At 33.4% G+C, this 21,952-nt stretch overlaps 1 long non-coding RNA gene across 1 annotated transcript; it reads right to left on the bottom strand.

Annotated features, from left to right (window-relative positions):
* Window positions 19,420-21,145, bottom strand: LOC107642148. Its single transcript, XR_001620627.2, has 4 exons — window positions 20,673-21,145; window positions 20,251-20,292; window positions 19,638-19,976; window positions 19,420-19,518 (listed from the first exon to the last, which is right to left on the bottom strand). It is a non-coding gene; the product is annotated as an uncharacterized LOC107642148 (long non-coding RNA).

Here is a 21,952-nt window from a genome sequence, read left to right as displayed (position 1 = left end):
AAAAGTAAAGAAGCATCAATTAAAATAAAGAAAATACTTTACATTATTAATCCTAAAACCAAACAGAGCTCCTAACCTTCAATAGAGAGGTGTAGTAACTCATGATAGAAAAGAAACTAATCCTAAGTATGAGAGAAGTGATCTTCCAGTGGAAGATTCCATCATCTCTTGTAAACAAGGTTCACTTATTTATATCCTAAGTTCAAGAATTCAAATTCAAAACTAACCCTAATCTTATCTCTCGGAAAGATAAGATAGCTAATTTCTTATTTTCAAATTCAAAACAAAACAATAATTCAAATCTAATATAGAAACAAATCCTAACAACCAAATCTTTATATTTCTAGAATGAATTAATGATAACTAATCTCTTGAATCTTCAATCTTTGGATTAAGGCTTCTAATGATTTGATAATTGAATTTGGGCCTTGTCAAGTATTGAATTCCGCGAGTTGAGTAGTATGGAGACGCCAAGCTTGCATCCTTGAATGTGGGCGTAAGCCCAATTTGGCCTTGCAGGAACAATTGCACGCTGAGCTTGTGATTGGCATGCCAGACTTGTGTGTGCAAATGGAGGAGGGACACCGGGCTTGTCTTGGATTGGAGGGGAGACGCCAGGCTTATGTTGGATGCAAGGAAGGGACGCCTTTCTTGCTTACATGGCCGTCGGGCATGTGGTGGAAGGAGGAGGAGATGTCGGGCTTCTGTGTATAGCCGTCGGGCGTGTGTTTGTGCTGCCGGCTGTCCATGCTTGAAGGCTTGGGCATCCAGTTTTCTTTCTTTTGGGCCTGGTTGAACTGTCTTTGAACCGATTTTTATGTTTTCTTACTAAAAAGACTTTAATTCTTGCTTATTTTGGGCCATAAACACCTGAAGACACAATAATACTAACACAACTCTAACTATTTGATTAGTTATGAAAATTCACTAGAAAACATAAAAAAATTGATTAAAAAAATCTAAGAAAAACTTAAGAAAACAAATGAAAAAGGGCCTTAAAAAATGCTTAAGATGACGTGTCATCACAACACCAAACTCAAAACTTTGCTTGTCCTCAAGCAAAAAGAAAAGTAAACAGAGTTTATCTTAACTAAAAAGAATTGAAGAGTTTACAAAATTAATTTAAAAACAAAAGTAGAATTTATGATAATCCTTGTGGTTACATTTGACTTCTCTTATTCTTGAATCTTGCATACTTAGGCTATGAAAATTTCAAAAACTTAGATCCGAATTGTATTATGAGAATTCTTTGAGCTTATATGACTTGGAGATAGTTACTTTAATTTAGTTACTTCACATTTAATTCGGAGAAAGATCTTTGCGGCTTTTGACTCTAAGTGTCCTGTCATAAGGCAGCTCTTAATGGGCTTTCAATCGATAATCCTGAGCCAATTGGCCCAAGTTATCGGGTGATAAAGCACATCTCGGATCTAATCACCTAAACCTCTCCTTGACACAATCGCACCACAAGCACATAATTAAGATTTTGTCGATCCAAACATTGATGCTCAGAGCCTCTTTGGGCTTCTTAATGTTTTGTCTTAAGGCGACTCTTTAAGCGGGCTTTCAATCGATAATCCCAGTCCAGTTGGCCCAACTTATCGGATGATAAGGCATCCCTCGAATTTATTCGCCTAAGTCTTTTCTTAAAACACAAACATCACAGGCACATTATTGAGCCCTAATCATTGCTACTCAGAGCCTTATAACTTTTGATTTCTTTGATCTTTCTAGACTTCTTCTTTTTCTCTCTTCTTCTTCTTTTTTTCATTCACAGTTCCAAGGAATTGATGGTTGAATTCTCATAATGCATCTTCAAAGCTTTGTTTTTGAAGATTATTCTTGTTTCCTTAAGATTCAAATATCTTAAATTCCTCAAATGTAATCCCATATTCTTAAGCACCACCACTCCATTCAATTTGATCACTGAAGGAACAAATAATTTTTAGCATTTAAATGAAGAATAAGAAAGAGTAAAAAAAATAGAAATAGAAAGATGTAATGCATGCAAAAAAGAAAGAAAATAAAGAAAAACAAAAAACGAAAGGAAAACGAAACAAAGTGAAAAAGAAATAACTAACCGCTAGAGGGAATTCATCTTACCCAATATCCACTGTTCTCTTTATCCTTGCTCTCTATTATCCAAAAACTCATGGTGTTACCAACACAAACTTAAGGACTTACACCAAACTTATAGTTTAACAAAGTTTTAGGAATAAGTGCAAGTAATATGAAGAAGCATACGTGCGTGAAAAAGAAAGAAATCATATGAACACTAATCAATGTGGCTTAATGAGGACGGGTGCCTTTGAAGACGCCTGGCTTTAATTCAGGGTCATCCATCGTCCCTGATTGTGCTCTCCTAGGGCTTTGCTGGCCAGACGTCGGACTTCCGTCTTGAATGCCTGGTGATGCGTGAGCATCTTTCCTATCTTTTCCTAGTGAATTTGCATGTAATTTGTTGAGTTTAATTAAGAATTAATTATATTTTAACCACTATGGATGCTATTTTAAGTTTTGTGCAATACTGTTTATTTTAGGTAGCATTCGGCTGGATTTGATGGAGTTTTTGCAGCACAAGAATCAAAGGAGATGGCAGCGAGGAGCGACGCGTACGCGTGACTGACGCGTACGCGTGATTTGAAGATTTGCAAAGTGACACGTCCACGTGACTCGCAAAAAAAGACCATCGACGCGTACGCGTGACATGCGCCACATGCAGAAAATACAGAAAAATGCTGGGAGCGATTTCAGGGTTGTTTTAACCCAGTTTTCAGACCAGAAAACACATATTAGAAGCTGCAAAATAGACGAAACAAGTGGTCCCCATCCATCCATTGAAAATTTGATTATTTAAATTAATTCGAATTTAAATTCAAATTTGAATTCTAGGAAAAGATATTATTTTAATTTTAAAAAAAATTAGATTTTAAATTTATTAGGATTAGTTATAAAAGGGAGAAATTTTCCTTCCTTTGGAGAGGTCCTGGGGAGGATCCCATTCCATCCCAATTTACAATCCGTATTTTCTCTGAACCATGAGCAACTAAACCTCCACTGTTAAGGTTAGGAGCTCTGTCTATTGTATGGATTGATACTATTATTTTTCTATTTTAATTCATGTTTTGATTTATATTTAAGAATTGTTTTCGTTCTTTATTTTATGAATTTGGGTGGAACGGAAGTATGACCCTCTTTCTAAATGCGTTCTTGTATAACTTGGAAAAACTCTTTACTTGAACAACAGCTTGAAAACATATTCTCCTAAATTTCTAATTTATCTGGATTTAATAGGATACGTGACATATAATCCTTTTATGTTTGGGTAATTAGGATTTCTGTGGCATATAACTAGAATTGAACTTCACCCCCTAATTGGAATTAATTGACCAAGGAATTGGCTGTTGATGAATTTTAGAGGAGACTAGAAAGGTCTAAGGAATTAAGGTCTAGTCACATATAGTTGCCATAAATTAGATCTTACATGATTAAAATAAAATAATAAGAAAAGTCAATCCGGAAAATAGATAACTCTGAAACATTAACTGTTTCTTCATATTTTATTCCTCACCTATTCACCTGCCTGTCTTCAAACTCTTCTTTAATTTTTTATGCTTTTGAACTTCCAAACACTATTTTTTGTTTGTCTAAATAATTCTATCAAACACTATTGTTGCTTAATCCATCAATCCTCGTGGGATCGACCCTTACTCACGTAAGGTATTACTTGGTACGACCCGGTGCACTTGCCGGTAAGTTAGTGGGTTACAACATCCTCACCAAGTTTTTGGCGCCGTTGCCGGAGATTGACTGTGATTAACAACTATTAGTTGTTTGATTATTTAGATTAGGCGTTTTAATTTTAATTTTTAGTAAATATTATTTTATTATTTTTTCAAAAAAAATTTAATAAATTTTAAAATTTCCCTTGTTTTCTATTTTTTCGTAGCAACCCCCTCCCCTGTTTTGTTTTCTTTCATTTTTTTCTTTTATTATTTAATAAATACAAAAAAATATTTAAATTTTTAAATAAATAAATGGTACTAACATTTTTTTTAATTTCTGAAATTAAGTTTGGTGTTTCCTAGTTAGTTTTATTTTAATTCTTCTTATTTTAATTTTTAGAATTCTGTTCTTTTTTCTTTGCTTTCATGTTTACCACATGATGCGTTTAATTTTTTTTGGTGTTTTGTGCTAAAGAAAAATAATGGAGAGAGATCATATGGGTTACTATTCACACTCGAGTAGTGATTCATATCATTATGAATGGGGAACTACCCGAATTTTGGTTGGCAAAGCCAAAACCAAAGAAACTTCAATGCTCCATGTTCCAACTATCAAGAACCACCATCTCCATATTCATATCAAGAACCACCAACTTCATATCCACACCAAGAACCACCACCTCTCTATCCATATCAAGAACCATCATCTTTCTACCCATATCAAGAGCCACTATCTCCCTATTCATACCAAGAACCATCCTCTTTTTACACTTATCAAGAATCAGCATCTCCTTATTCATTTCAAATACCATCAGATCTTGAGCTTCTCATGAAAGAATGCATAATGATATAAAAACAAGTGTCAAAAATATAAAAAAATATGTGCAGTCGATTATCAAATCACAGGAAGAGGAGCAAGCAAATTCCTTCCCAAGAGATATAATACAAGATCCTATAGAAGAAAGTGAGGAAATCAATCAAAAGAGTTCATACTCCAGTGAACTAGATAACTTTCCATCCTCACACATGGAAGAAGAGGAAGATGCAAAAACAAAGGAGGAAGATGCACCCACAAAGGAGGAAGATGCACAACCTCCCATGCCCTTGGTAAGCAATGAAGAAGAGATTGAATTAGAAGATAGATACCAAGAGGAAGAGGTTGAAATTGAGGAAACTTGCAAAGAAGTGGAAGAATTCAAAGAAGAACACAAGGGAGTGGAGCTTGCAAGACCTCTCCCAAAGCCATCACCATCCAATATAACATTCAAGTGAGTAAAATTCCTATCCTTAACCTTTACGTTCCCAATTGAATATGGGCTACTGGAGACGGATGGTCAACTTAGAGCTCTTTGTGGCATTAAGAGTAAGAGGAAGATGGTTAGTAGTAAGAGTTGTCAAGCAAGGTTCAAGATGGTTGCATGCTCCAAATTGAAGTGCAAGGATTAGTGTAGAGCTCAATTAAATGGGTTTAGAAGGTTGTTTGGATGTCTCTGTGAGAATTCAAAACACTTGCCACCCGGTGGGAACAATGGTGATCCACAAGGAGACGGGTGTAAAAGCAAGGTTTGGGACCCTGGAATTCATTCCCACAATCAATACTCTTGGAGCCTTGTCACTTGCTTCAACTTGCTCAAAGGCGTTATGCGCCTAGTTTGGGATCCCGGTAGCCATTGGAATTACAAACATTGGTGGAGATTCCTGGATCAGTACAAGCACAAGCCACCATGACAAGAAGCTCACAACATGTCCAACTTAAGGACTTTAACTAAAAGTGCTTGGTGGGAGACAACCCACCGTGGTATGATCATTCCTTTTCATTCTTAGTTATTTTTCCTAGTAGTAGTTTTCTTACTTAGTTGATTTTTCTTGAGTTTTCACTATTTTTCTGATCATGCAGCTATCTTAGAACAGGAACCGAATATTTAAAAAAAATGGCACACGACGCGCAAGCGTCACTGACGCGTACGCGTCAGTCATGTGTGCATGAAAAATAAAAGTTGAACAGAGAGTTGCACGGGAATGGTGCTAAAACCAAGCCTTTAGCACAAGCAACCCCATGCGGACGCGCACTCCACACGTGCGCGTCGTTTCTGATTTTTGCCATCCACGTGAGCGCGTCAATGACGCGTACGCATCACCTGCAAAATCGACATAAAGGAGTGTTTGGGCAGAGAGTTGTGCTAGCTTGGGGCAGGAAGTGTGCTAGAAGCACAAAATTGGTGCCGCGGACGCGTTCCTGACGCGTACGCGTCAATTGCACATATGGCCATCCACACGTGCGCGTGTATGACGCGCACGCGTCGTATGAATTTTTTCCCAAACCACGCGAACAAAGAGTTGTGCATGCGCGCGGCTGGCTTCGCGCGAATCGCACAAAACCCAGGGCACGCGAACGCGTGCCTGACGCTTCCGCGTCATTAAGAAAATCTCGCGACCCACGCGTACGTGTGCCGTATGCGTACGCGTCACCCACGCCGCACACCTCCACAAATTCGCTGCCAGTTTTTAATTTTTTATTCTCTCTCCCAAATCCTAAATCTCTCTTGTTCTTTTATCCTTTTTTTCTTATTTCAGTATAATATTTGTTTCTTTTTATTTTCAGTGCTTCTTTGCTTGAGGATAAGCAAACCTTTAAGTTTGGTGTTGACGCTTCGCTTATAGGTTTTCTGTTTAATTTTATGGCACTAAGGGAGGTGAATCATCTTTACAAAGGAGCACAACCTGAAGAATAAAACGACCGCTCGGATAACTAAGATGGTTGAGTTCCTTTCATTTTTTTTATTCCTTCCCGCTTTTATTATATTATGTTCTGGTTTACTGCTACTTTGTTTTGTTTATTGCATGATCCTTTATTAGTGGATTCATAGGTTCTAGTTTAATTTTTCTGTTAAGTACTTTAATTCTGAAAGATGTCTCATGTATTGCCCATTAAACTTGAAATCAAAAAGAAAGAAGAACAGATGTAGTGCATGAGAATTTGAATTTAATTTTTAGAGTAGTCTCACTTACTTAGATGTGGTGGTATTTTCTATGATTCTGAATGAATGCTTGAACAGTGCATATTTTTTATAGTGAAGTTTATGAATGTTAAAATTGTTGACTCTTGAAAGAATGCTGAAAAAAAAAGAGAAATATTATTGATAATCTGAAAAATCATAAAATTGATTCTTGAAGCAAGAAAAAGCATTAAAAAACACAAAGCTTGTGAAAAAAATGGCGAAAAAAAAAGAACAAGCAGAAAAAGCCAATAACCCTTTAAACTAAAAGGCAAAGGGTAAAAAGGATCCAAGGCTTTTGAGCATTAATGGATAGGAGGGCCCAAAGGAATAAAATTCTGGCCTAAGCGACTAAATCAAGCTGTCCCTAACCATGTGCTTGTGGCGTGACGGTGTCAAGTGAAAAGCTTGAGACTGAGCAGTTAAAGTCGTGATCCAAAGCAAAAAGAGTGTGCTTAAGAACTCTGGGCACCTCTAACTGGGGACTCTAGCAAAGCTGAGTCACAATCTGAAAAGGTTCACCCAGTTATGTGTCTGTGACATTTATGTATCCGGTGGTAATACTGGAAAACAAAATGCTTAGGGTCACGGCCAAGACTCATAAAGTAGCTGTATTCAAGAATCAACATACTGAACTAGGAGAATCAATAACACTATCTGAATTCTGTGTTTCTATGGATGCCAATCATTATGAACTTCAAAGGGTAAAGTGAGATACCAAAACTATTCAGGATTGCAGTTGTAAACCCCACTATAAGAAGAGACATAAGCTTAATCAATCTCTCATTCTCATACAAATTCACATCCTAAGCTTATATTAGTTTTGGTTGCTTGAGGACAAGCAACAGTTTAAGTTTGGTGTTGTGATGCGTGAGCATCTTTCCTATCTTTTCCTAGTGAATTTGTATGTAATTTGTTGAGTTTAATTAAGAATTAATTATATTTTAGCCACTATGGATGCTATTTTAAGTTTTGTGCAATACTGTTTATTTTAGGTAGCATTCGGCTGGATTTGATGGAGTTTCTGCAGCACAAGAATCAAAGGAGATGGCAGCGAGGAGCGACGCGTACGCGTGACTAACGCGTACGCGTGATTTGAAGATTTGCAAAGCGACGCGTCTGCGTGACCGACGCGTCCACGTGACTCGCGAAAAAGACCATCGACGCGTACACGTGACTGACGCGTACGCGTGACATGCGCCACGTGCAGAAAACGCAGAAAAATGCTGGGAGCGATTTCTGGGCTGTTTTAACCCAGTTTTCAGCCCAGAAAACACATATTAGAAGCTGCAGAATAGACGAAACAAGTGGTTCCCATCCATCCATTGAAGACTTGATTATTTAAATTAATTCGAATTTAAATTCAAATTTGAATTCTAGGAAAAGATATTATTTTAATTTTAAAAAAATTAGATTTTAAATTTATTAGGATTAGTTATAAAAGGGAGAAATTTTCCTTCCTTTGGAGAGGTCATGGGGAGGATCCCATTCCATCCCAATTTACAATCCGTATTTTCTCTGAACCATGAGCAACTAAACCTCCACTGTTAAGGTTAGGAGCTCTGTCTATTGTATGGATTGATACTATTATTTTTCTATTTTAATTCATGTTTTGGTTTATATTTAAGAATTGTTTTCGTTCTTTATTTTATGAATTTGGGTGGAACGAAAGTATGACCCTCTTTCTAAATGCGTTCTTGTATAACTTGGAAAAGCTTTTTACTTGAACAACAGCTTGAAAACATATTCTCCTAAATTTCTAATTTATCTGGATTTAATAGGATACGTGACATATAATCCTTTTATGTTTGGGTAATTAGGATTTCTGTGGCATATAACTAGAATTGAACTTCACCCCCTAATTGAAATTAATTGACCAAGAAATTGGCTGTTGATGAATTTTAGAGGAGACTAGAAAGGTCTAAGGAATTAGGGTCTAGTCACATATAGTTGCCATAAATTAGATCTTACATGATTAAAATAAAATAATAAGAAAAGTCAATCCGAAAAATAGATAACTCTGAAACCTTAACTGTTTCTTCATATTTTATTCCTCACCTATTCACCTGCCTGTCTTCAAATTCTTCTTTAATTTTTTATGCTTTTGAACTTCCAAACACTATTTTTTGTTTGTCTAAATAATTCTATCAAACACTATTGTTGCTTAATCCATCAATCCTCGTGGGATCGACCCTTACTCACGTAAGGTATTACTTGGTACGACCCGGTACACTTGCCAATAAACATATATAATAACAAGTAGGCCTTCTTACTTATTATAAGCTCTAATTCAATAAAGTTCAAAGTTGAAACACAATAATACATGCTTGTAATAATAAACAGTTGAAAACATATTACTTCTTTAATTAATACATTTTTCTACACAACACCTTCTAAGAATGACCAACTCCACAAACTACGCCGTCTCTGATCAACTTTAATTTAATTGAGAAACTTTTACTGCCACCAATGTGTCACCGATAATTATCAAAATCGAACTGATGATCGACTTGCTTAATATAATGTATTAGATTACCAAATTAGTCATATCTTTGATTCACCAATTTTTTTATCAATAAATCATTCTAGTCCAATTTTAAGGTTTTTTTAAATAAAATAATAGAAGATTAAAATGACGTGAATCCCTTAAATAAAATTTCGAAACGTGAATTTCCTAAACTATATAATATATAAATCATCCAAAGGTGATATGTGTTAGTTAATGCATAAAACATATTAATCCAGGACGATTTATGCTTAAAATTCATTGGACAAATATGTATAAATCGTCTCACCCCAATATGCTTCTCAAGATGTATATAAATCATCCCACCCCAGCATGGATTATGCTTTTTAACCTAAAGCTCACAACCCTAACATGATTTTTGTGTAATTACCCAAACCCCAGCATCCTATCACGATTTACATGCAAAGCCATATCCCCAACACCCTAGTACGATTCACGTGCAACCCATATCCCATTGCACGTAAATCGTGCTAGGGTTGTGAGTTCACTACAAAAAAATCTGGTAAAAACGACGATTTTTTTTGTATTTACGGCAGTTTGAACCGCCATTATTACCAAAAATAACGGTTTTAGAAAGCGATGTAATTATGGGTGCCATTCTGGTTATTACGGCGGTTTTTTAAAATGGCATTTTTGTTTGGTTAAAATGGCGGTTCAAACCGTAATTTTTGATTGGTTAAAATAGCATTTATGAACCGTAATTTTTACCCTGGCAGAGTGGCATTTTGGTTGGTTAAAACGGTGTTTGAAACTGCCGCTTTTACCGGGTTAAAACGGCGTTTTTGATTGGTTAAAATGGCATTTTTGAACCACAATTTTTACCCTGACATTAGCATTTTTATTGGATAAAACGGCATTTGAAACCACTGTTTTTACCTCGTTAAAATATCATTTCATATTGTTTTAAAATAGCAGTTACAAACCGTCCTTTTTAGATCAATTTTTCAAATAAATACTAAAAATATTCACAATATCTATATCGAAATATAGAAATTAAAAGAGATAAAATTTATAAACACATCAAATTTATGATCCAAAATCCAAATGTACATTAATGGCTTTATGGCGAATGGCTCCAATAAGCACATTATAAACTAACAAATCAAAAAGGACAAATGTGTGAAGAGTATTACAAGAAAACAAGAGTTTTATCCTTTTTAGGATAATTATTAGTCTTACATGCATCACCAAAGCATTGTGTACATTTATCTGGAAAGCTAGATTTTCTTCATGTTTCAACTTCCCATAATTTACTTCTTCTAATAGACTAATAAGTGACCTGAAACAACATTAAAAATTAAAGAGCATGAAAAAATAAGTTAATAAAAATTATACCATAGTTAATTTTTTCAGAAGGGTACTAGACCCTTGATGAAGCAAAGAAGCATCTAAGATTCTGAAATTAAAGTTTTTTAAAAGGATAGAATTAAAAATTAGAAGAGTCCTAATAAAAAGTTGCACTAGAACCATAAAATTGTAAGCATGTCTTCAAGGTTCTTCCTAGCAAAACCACAAATAAGAGAGAGCATAGCAAAAAAGCAACGACCCCAAGGAGCAAGATAGTAGAATAATGTTACAGTTATTACATTTAGAATTTACCTCCAATTGTTCAATTTGTTTCCAAGGAGTTTAAATTCAAGTCACAAGGCTTCAAGCTCATCTATTACAACTAGCAATTTCTGTTATTAAAAAATGACATGCAAGACACAAAATCACTAAATACCAAATACATAAATTACTAATTAAAATAGAGCTAATGTGTGAGGAGAGAATAGAAAGAACAGAGAAGAAGCTTTAAGATTCTGCTATGTGCAGAGAGCTAGAGAGAGATCTCAATATTTTATTCTTGCCACTAACTAAACTAATTAACTTCTAGATAAATATGGAGCTAAATAACAAAGAGATATATTACAAATTTAAAACAGCCAAAATTACTAAAAGAACCTTTAAAACAGATAAAGAGGGTAAGAGGTGGAGGGGTACCTTGAGGGAAAAAGGGTAGTTTACAAACAGGACAATCAGAAGATGACTTCATAGATTTGACGATACAAAAGCTGAAACCACCAAAATTGAATTACAAACACATAAGAATGCTTCATTTCAAATTTTGTATAACGATAAGAAGAAGAAGAATACTTACTTGCAGAAGACATGGCTGCATGGGAGACTGGCTGGAGAAATCAGCAAACTTAAACTTCACACATCATTACCAAAAAACAAGAAGATCCATCAATTAATTAATTAATCATTATACTTTTTTCTTCTTTTTCTCTTCATTCATATTAGTCCTCAAGGAACAAATTTCAGAATTTCAACAAACAAGTATCTCACGAAAAGAAAGAAATTAGTCATAATAAACACTTTTAATTAAGATACTTTGGCACTTACTTGAACATTGTGTACTTCTTATACACAGCATCATGCATTGTATGAACATCTTCATTTTCTATAATGCTCAATTATTCTCGCAACACTAGCATATTTTGGGAGATATGGGGAAAAATCACATAGAATGAAATAAAATAATTTATTAACAGAAGTAGTTGTACATTTAATCAATTACAAAAGTAAAAAATAAGCATTATTAAAACTAACAAATATATAAATTTACAAGATAAATTGCCATTTGAGTTGTTAGTTAGTTATACTATAATTAAGCAAATCATATCCACTAATTATACTATAATTTTTTGTAAGAAAGAAAAGTTAAAGAGAAACAATGAATCAGAGAGATGCATTAATGCCTTTCCTTGTGAAATTTTGCATCTTTTAGCATATTACTATTTTTTTCTGGATTCGAATTCCAGACATTAGCTTTTAATGGCCAAAGATTCCGCTAGTATAAAGCTGCAACTCAAAGGAAAAGGGAGTTATAAATTTATGATACTTCTTTGCATTTTCTATTAACATATAGTACTCTCTCATTTTATTGTAGCCTGTTCATAGGAGGCTAAGAGCTTCTATCTCAAATCTTATCTGCAAATAACAAATATGCAAATCAAAATATATAGTAGTGATAACTGATTAGAATATAAACCCTATTGGTAATAAGGCAGAGACTAAGAGATATATTTGCTGATTCTTTAACCATATTTAATGTGTGACCACATACATAATCACCAATTTTGTTTCATTTCTAAATAGAATATACAACCAATGTAAGCACACGAGTTCCACATAGCATAGCAACATAAAGTCAACTAGCTTTGCTAGGCAATAATCAACACTCAAAAATAGCACAAAAGTCAAAGAATCTAGCTAAGCATGTTTAACAACAGAATAATTAAGAACCAAATTTTTTAGAATGACAAAAGGAAGACAAGTATGAGAAACAGACTTGGATAAGTACCATTTGTAGCATCTCGTAGTGAGAAGTCCATAACGATGCTGTCATTTACGAAAATTGACAGCAGAAATTAATTAAAGTTGTTCAAAGACAATAACAACAACAACACTGAAATTCAATCGAAACCAAAACAAAATTGAAATTCAATCAAGTTATGTAGGTCTATCAAGAATTCAAGAAAATGAAAAATAAAATCAATTGAAACGAAAAATTCCTTTGTTTGTTGTTTTCTTTCAATAAAAAGAGGGAAGAAGAATAGAACAGAGGAGGGAGCTCAAACATGATATCATCATAATCCATAATCATCTAACATACATACAAACAAAATTAGAAGAAAATTTAGTGAATGCCTGACCGACAATTTCTTTTGACAAGGAAGAAAATCGAAAACCTAGAATTAAAAAAAAAAGGCGTAGTCATTGTTAATATAGAACATGGCATATTTATAAATCATGAGTAAACAGAAGAAGATAATACAAATTTGTATACTAACCTAGATGCTCAACTAAGCTCAATGGAGATGTAGAAGTCGCAGAACACAACTCAATGCCGTAGGAAACACTTGCGCAACAGATCTCATCAATGGAAGAGAAGCGTTGATGGAGGAGATCGCTGCCAGAGGAGATCACCGCCGAAGAAGATCGTTGGAGGAAACACTTGCGCAATAGATCTCATAAATTTATGAAGTTTCTGCAACTTGATTTTCCATTTCAAACTTTCAAGTATTTTCGACAACAGTAGAAAATTTAGAGAGAGAAAGAAGATCAACCTTGCTCTCACACAGAGATTGTAGTCGGAGGAGAACCTGCCAGAGGAGATCGTCATTGGAGAGAGCACAAAATCTTGTCGGAGGATAACGCCGCTGAGAAGATCGTCACCGGAGCAGTCGGTGGAGCAGATCGTCGCCGGAGCAGTCGCTGGAGCAGAGCACATATCTTCATTTTCGGGTTTGGTGGTAGCGCACGTTAGTTTCAGCAGTAATAGGTTTTCGGGTTAGGTTTTTCCTTTGTTAGGGAAAGGTTTTATTTGGTCCTTCTTTTTTAAATAATGGGTTTCGATAATGGCGGTGTAAAATCGCCAGAATCACCAAAAATGCCATTTTATGCACATTAATTATGGCAGCACCATAAAATGTCATAATACTTTAATATTATGGCGGTTCTTTAAAATCGTCGTAATATAAATGGTATTTTAAACTCCTTTTTTTTGTGGCTTTAGGTTAAAAAACGTAATCTATGCTGGAGTGGGACGATTTATATACATCTTGAGAAGCATATTGGGATGGGACAATTTATGTGTATTTGTTTAATAAATTTAAAATATAAATTATCTTAAGATAATATGTTTCATGCATTAACTAACACATATCACCCTGAAATAATTTATATATTATTGATTTAGGAGATTTATGTTTTAAAATTCTATTTAGGAGATTTACATAATTTTAATCTCCTATTATTTTATTTAAATAAAAAAACTCAAATTTAATAAGGATGGTCCTATTCTGGAGCAATATCTTTATACCTTCACAATAAATTAAACCTTAATCAATTTCAATTTAAATATTGTATACTTGTATACCAAGTGAACATACACATAATTTTTTTTTCTTTTTTAGTATTGGATATTTGGACGTGACATGTAATATTTTAAGGTATCTTTTATTTAAATTGTAAAAATGTGTATTGCCGCTATAAACAAACAAGATACATCTATATTAAGTTTTTTAATTTTAATATAATCAAACAATTTTAATTAATCATATAAAAAAATTAGTCTTTTTCATGCTAATGATTAAAAGGGTATTTTAGTATTCTAAATATAAATTACAACAGTTTTTTATTTTTATTTTTAGATCATATTCAAACTTTTTAATTTTAACACAATCAATAATATGAATTAGTCCTATATATGATGGTTTTTTTTTTTTTAATTTACCTTCAAAGATTGTTTTGTTTTCTTGAACATCAATTATAAGTGTATTTTAGTCTTTTTTTTTAATTAATACTAAAAATTTCTTTTTGTTTAAGTTTTAAAAAGAAAATCTTATTCATTTAAAATAATCTAAAAGAATATTTTAATCTTATTAAAATCAAATTTAAGATTTCAACCCCAAACTATTTATTCATGTGAAATATCCAATTATCTAGGATAATAAACATAATAATACCAATATCTTTTTCTTTAGGGATAAGTATTGTTTTGGTCCCTCACATTGAGGGTCGGAATCGAACCCGTCCTTAATATATATTTTGATTTAAAATCATCCTTAAAGTCGTATTTGAATTTAAAATCGTCCTTTCTAATAAAATTTTTTAATTTATGACGAAGTTACCCCTCTGAGCTTTTGTTCCGCCTCGCTTCTGCTGCCTCACGTCTCGCCGCCTCCGCCTCCGCCTCCGCCTCACGCCTTGCTTCTGCTTTCTTGCTTTCTATTTCTGTTTGGTGTTGTTTCCTGCTTTCTTGGTGGTGGTCTTGGTGGTGGTGGTGGTGGTTGTGGTTGTGGTTGTGGTTGTGGTTGTGGTGTTGTTTCCTACTTTCTTGGTGGTGGTCTTGGTGGTGGTGGTGGTTGTGGTTTTGGTTGTGGTGGTGGTGGTGGTGGTGGTGGTAGTGGTGAGGGTATTTTTGTCCAAAAAAATTAAAAGGACGATTTTAATACAAAAAAAAATGTTAAGTATGATTCTAAATCGGAAATTACGTTGGAGACGATTTCGATTCTGACCCTTAACGTGAGGACCAAAACAATACTTATCCTTTTTTCTTATTAGCTTAAAAAATGTATGAATAATATAAGCTGATATTTTTTTAGTGAAAAAACAATAATAAAAATTATTAACTAAGTTAATTGCATAATAAAAAAAAATATGAATACTTTTTTAACTAATAAAATAAAGTTACTATTTTTTTATTATATATATTTTTTCTTTATAAGAGATGCAGAACCATTTTTTTATTTCACTTGTAGATTTTATTTGCTGAGCTTATTATATTGCTAACACCACCAAGTAGCATATCTCTCTCTTGTGGTTAGTTCGTCGTTTCACTAGTAATGAAGTTAAACATCTGGCATGGGAAGGAATAGTAGTCAACCATAGTAGTTACTTTACATAAATAATGAAATGTGAAAATAATTAAAACCGTTTTCTATTACATCATCACTTGTCCTACAAGTTACTTTTAACATTGGTCGGAATAGGTAATGGTTATCAACAACAATAACTAATAATAATAGAACTATACAATTGGCAGTGTTACTTGCATTGTTAAGTTGTCATAAATAAATAACCAAAGGGAAATATACACAAATTATTAAAAAAAAATAGTAGCGTATGTGCTCCATGCCCATAGCACTTGCTTCTTTATTATTCGTATCACTCAAAATCTCATCAAGTGGATGGTGACTTCAATCTTATCATCATATTGCACACGGTATGGTAATATTATAAGAAATATATAATTTAAAAAACAAACAAACTATATATAATGTAACATGACATTAACATTTTCATGAGTTCCAATGTGGTATATATATTTAGATTTGACTATATGCAACAATACTGAAACATTAGATATCTGAATTTATGTTACAAGATTTTCCAAGTTGGCATGGAGCTGGATTAATAAAGTTTATTTTATAAGGGAATGAATAGGAAGAATATGTAACACGAAACAAACCAATGATGAGTAGAAGAAATTATTATTAGTCAACAAATCATAAAGTTTTGTGAATTTAAGGCAAGTTTGATTAGATCATACATGGGTGTTTTTTTATGTTATGAATGGAGAAACCACAATTCATGCGTTTATATGTATTTAGTCTTCGAATTCCAATTTATTTATGCATGCAACAATTTATTAGGCAACGACATATAAACTCTTAAATATAAAGTTTAAATCTGTGACGAATTAAGCTTTAACTTGCTGGACTGAAGAATACTATAAAAATATAGTATTCGTAAAATTTAGATCTGTTTCGAATTAATTCTTAATTTGCCAAATTGGATGATACCGTAAAAAAAAAATCGTGGAACTTCCTTGTTCACACATCATGTTCATATCTATGGAATAATGCGATAACCTAGCTAACTAGCTATTTTTATTTTCGATAATGTTAGGGAGACAAAAAAATAGTCGAAATTTGTCTTATTTAGTATTCATTAATTGTTGCAACAATTAAGGCAACAATTAATGAATGCTAAATAATAAGGTAAATTCTGACTGTTTTTTGCTAATATTTTTTTGTTATCAAACATTTAAAAAGTATAGGTACACAATGAAACGAGTAAACCATGTGAAGAATAGAATAAAAAAAATTAAAATTATAAATCAAATTATTAACTGATTATTTTTAATTTCAAATTTTAAAATTTAATAAATAACAATTAGCAGTTACACCCAATTTAAATTTAATCTCCTTCCTCCATTTGCCATTTTCGGTCTGCAGAGGCACCCCCAAGCGCCGGCTTCACTTCCCTTTTCTCCGATCTGACGTCACCCAGCCTCCAGCCAACACCCCCATCCGCCCGCTAACGCCGCCCAAACATCTCCGCGAATGTCCGTCATCTTTCGCGTTGCCCATCAGCATGCCAACCATGCACCCCTGCAGCCCCGCCATTGCTGTTGCAGCTCACCACCACCGTTAACAACAACGACAACCACCTCGACGCCAACGTATTGTTCAAAGTCATGCAGAATCTCCATTCCGTTCTCACCTTCCACGGTTCGACCGCAAGATTTCATGGCAATTATTGCTTCTTACTTCCCTTCTTCCTCCACCATCTTTGTCATGAACCTCACAACGCCACACAGTATAGATCTAAAAAGCTATGTCTACAGTAACATGTTGGACATGCAGTGAGAAGGTATGCAACGAAAGTTTTATATACGCATGTGGATGTTTATTTCTCATGCAAATGAGATGTTTATTCTTAATATAAATAGGAGGTTTGTTTTTCATATAAATAAGATGTTTATTTTGAATGTAATTGGGATGTTTGTTATTCATGCGAATGTGATGTTTGTTCTTAATACAGCACTCCAGGTTGGTGACAGCGGGAGATGATGATAGTGGGGAGAGGGTTTGGATTAGAAGGAAGTGTAACCAGAGTTAAAAAGGAGGGAAATAGTTAAAATTTCTAATGATAGAGTTAAAGAAATTTTTCTTTAAACTTGATTTGGGATGTTTTTTTTAATTCGCAGTAGGCTAAAAAATCAGCCTATTCAAATTTTTTGTCTATCTAACGAAAGTTATATATAATTGATCAGAAAATCCCGTGACCAGAGTATGTATTAATCATGCATATTGTTTGCTGGAATATGGTTGAATAGGGACATAGGTATGAGGCATAAAATATTTCCATCCAAAAACGCAATCTTTGGAGCATATGTCTGGCAACATTTTTTAATTTTGAAGGGGAAAAAAATTGGATAAATAAATAAAGTTTAAGACAATACAAGGGATCACAACTAGAAAATGGATTAATACAGATAGATTTACAGACAGATTTAGTCTTTATTACAGACGGATTTTTGGTTACCGACGAATTTTGTCTCTCTGTAAAAGTCTCGTCGGAAATTATTTACCGACGGATTTTTTTTCTGTCAAAAAATTACCGACGGATTTTTACCAGTTACTGAAGGATTTTCCCTCGGTAAATTCTCCATCCATTTCCCTGAAACGTCGAACTTTTCGTCGGTAATTATAGAGGAATTTTCCATCGGTAATTACAGACAGATTTTTCGACGGATTTTTCGTCGATAATTAGCAACAGATTTTTCGACAGATTTTCCGTCTGTAATTTGAACCTTGGAAAATCATCTCACTCTGAATACAGATAGAAAATTCGTCTGTAAATTCATCAATAAGGTAAAATAGAAATTTTTTTAGATTTTTTCATTGCAAAATAAACTTGTTTTCATACAAAATAAATATAAATTTAATACAAATTTTTATCTAATTTGTATTTGAATATTTATATTATTTCAAAAAATAAACAAATTCATCGTATTATCAAACTAAAAGAAAAGTACTATAAACAAGCAAGTCAATATAATTCAAAACATAAACAAAGTATATTGATACATTAACTATAACAATAAGTAACAACCATACATCAAAGTGTATTGATACATTAACTATAATTCAAAACAAATACCATTGAAAAAAAGAAACCTGTAAAATCTGTACCGTGGCATACACTAAAGGTGTATAAAATAATTTGCTCTTGTAGCTAACCACTATCAGAATTGCCTAAATATAAACATAAACCTAGTCTAAAATTAGGGCCAAATTGAGTTAAAGTTGTTCAATTCTTCTAAGATCCATTCAATGTTTTCTCTTTCTCCTGGCGGCTTGTTCTGCTAAGACCTCTGAATTTTTTCTGCGTGCCACAATAATTTTTGGAGGAGTGGAGGAGTGATAACCACTGCAGAAAGCATAGAAAAACAAATAGAAACAACTGCGTAAGCCAAACAATTTTCAATTAAAAATCATAATTCATTTGCAGGAGATAAACATATTATAAAAAGAAAAACAGTGACTCTTACTTCCAATACTTTTCCTTTCCTCCTTCACCTTTAGCACTTCTAGACTGTACATCTATCTATTATAACTGGACATTAACTACCATCATGGAGCACCACAAACTACGTGGTCCCAATCTCAAGATCCTAGAGCAAAAGACTAGTTACTACAAACTATTACTTTGAATTTCAAGGACATTACACGGGCAAATTATACGAGAAAGTGATGATTATTTAAGCATTATGTCAGACCAAGTTTTTCATTTACAGTATTCTTTGAAGCCCAAATTATACGAGAATTGTTGCCTGTGATCTTGTCATTTACACCCACATAAGAGGAAGTATCTTTTGAATAAGAGAATCCAACTCCAATTGGTGTTTCCAAGTACAAAATATTTGCTTCTGCAGTTTCATTCATATATATGATCAATGCTGAATGAATGAGTATGCTAAAAAATGATGAAACTTTAATTACCCCATTAATGAAAAACGATACATAGTTTGTATAAACAAAAATGTACCTCTGTTCCAGCTGAATTGGTTCCTCACCAAGGCCTCTCCTTTTGGCCTAAATGGTCCATTTTCAGAAAATGCACCAACTCCAACAGATTGAGAAAATCCTATGCATAACAAATTTAAAACAATAAGAGTAAAATTTTCCGCTTCATGAATCAAATAAAACCAGGTGCAGTGTAAGTTCAGAGAAAAAGCTTAGACAAATAGAATCAATTTACAATGCCGATAACAAAATTCACATGTAGGATGACACATATCTGCGCTGTTCTTCATTGTTAAAAACATTACGTTCTGATGCCCGGACCTTCTTAATACCTTTCTTCATATCCTTTTCCATTTGACGCCTGTAATAAGCATCAAGGTTGTAGTACCTGCCAATACATATTGAACCAGTTGTCAATCCCAATAAGTATACAGAAAAATTCATTCAAGGTTTTAAATCCAAGTCAACATTGCACAACGAGGAGTTTAAGAAGATGACAATGTAAATGAAGGACAAAAGCATCCCCAAATTGACAATTAGCAGACTCATGAGCAAAGATTACTTCTTATCTACAAAAGTATGCAGAGGCTTGTTCAAATTTAAATGAGTTAAAGTATAACTCTGCATGAGCTTACTTTTTGGAAAGGAAGGTAGCTGTGTTGTGATCCTCCATGAATCTGCACCAGAATCAGAAAAATTGTCTTACATTAAATTAACAAAGAACCTAATGTAAACACTTGAACCAAACAGCTATATAACACAAAGCAAGTTTATGTGCTTTTTCCACTTAACCTAATGTAAAAACTTAACTGATTACACAATGATCCATCACAACAGGGAATTGTTTCATAGAAGATGTAATTCCTCCTCCTTAACTAAAATAACAAAAGATATGTGATTGATTTATATCTAAACCCTAAACATATTGCAAGCGCTTAATTACTTGATTTTGACCTAAACATCAAGACTGAAATCACAACCAATAGATAACAAGAAATCACAAGTTGATATCAATTATAAATGAAGAAAATGGAATCGAGAAAAAGAAAAGGCTTACAGCGACGATGTCAGGGTCACACCAGGGAAGTTGGTCTTTGCCGGAGAAGAAGTTACCAACAGAGTCAACTAACTATCATTCTGAGTTTCGCTTCCAGCTTCACCATTCAACAATAACCACCGAGTTGAGCTAAGTTTCACGAATCGCTGCAGACACAACGAGAGCGGCAGCGGAGGGAGCCCGTGCGACGCAAGGGATGACAAAGAGAGATCCTACAACGCAAGCGGCAGCGACAGCGGTGGAAGAAGCTGGTGCGACGGAGAGAAGAAGCAACTCGGTGACAGAGAGAGGAACAAGCTCATTTGATTTGTGTGGAGTGTGAATGGAACTCGATAGGATGGGGATAAAATTAGGGTAAACTCAATATTTCCGACGGAAAATTTTAAATTACAGACAAATTTTTCGTCTGTAATAATTTAATAAAACGCAGCGTTTTTGTCTATTTAATTACAGACGGATTTTCCGTCTGTAACGATTTCTCACGAAAAAAATTAATTTTTCCGACAAAATTATCGATAGATTCTCTTTTTCGTCTGTAATTTATGCTAATTTTTTTGTTTTTCGACAAAAATTCCTCTAAAATTCTATCTATATTTTCCTGGGATAAAATCCGTCAAAAATATTTGTTTGTAATAACTAATTTTCTAGCGGTGGAGGATCTAAATACAAACGCAAGTTGGAGCCGTAAGTTTTTAGTGGAGTTTTATTTTTGTTATTCCAATATTGCTCAAAATTTCAAATTATCAAATACATACAAGGTTGAGTAATGATATAATAATAATAATAATGAATTAAGGCTGAATTTGGTTCATGATGCATTAAGTAGAGTAGATATAAATTAATTATTTTATTTCTAAAATATGTTCAATTGCATTTTTAAAATTTTGTTAAATTAAGAATATTTTTTTATTGCTTACAGTATCTCTAATTCAACAGACAATAAATTGTTATATGTTTAAGACAGAATCTAAATTTTTTACACTTATTTAAACAAATAAATGAATAAAATTGATCAACTCAAATTGATTAGTTAAATTAAAAATATATTACAATGCATTCATATAATTAAATGAGGATATAGATATGATTGTCGTTACATATGATTAATAACATATGGATTAATATTGGGTTAGTTAAATAATAGAGAAATTTATTTTTTCTTTAATGCTAGCATTAAGTTTGACCCTAAATGTGATTATATCATTATTTTTTAAAATTTAAATTCATAAAATAAATATATAAATAATTATATCTTTAAAATATTTTATTACGAAATGGTA

This window comes from Arachis ipaensis, chromosome B05 (assembly GCF_000816755.2).
Source record: "Arachis ipaensis cultivar K30076 chromosome B05, Araip1.1, whole genome shotgun sequence".
In the NCBI taxonomy this organism is placed as follows: domain Eukaryota; kingdom Viridiplantae; phylum Streptophyta; class Magnoliopsida; order Fabales; family Fabaceae; genus Arachis; species Arachis ipaensis.
Note: the sequence above shows the minus strand (reverse complement) of the source record. Positions and strands in the feature narration are given on the sequence as shown.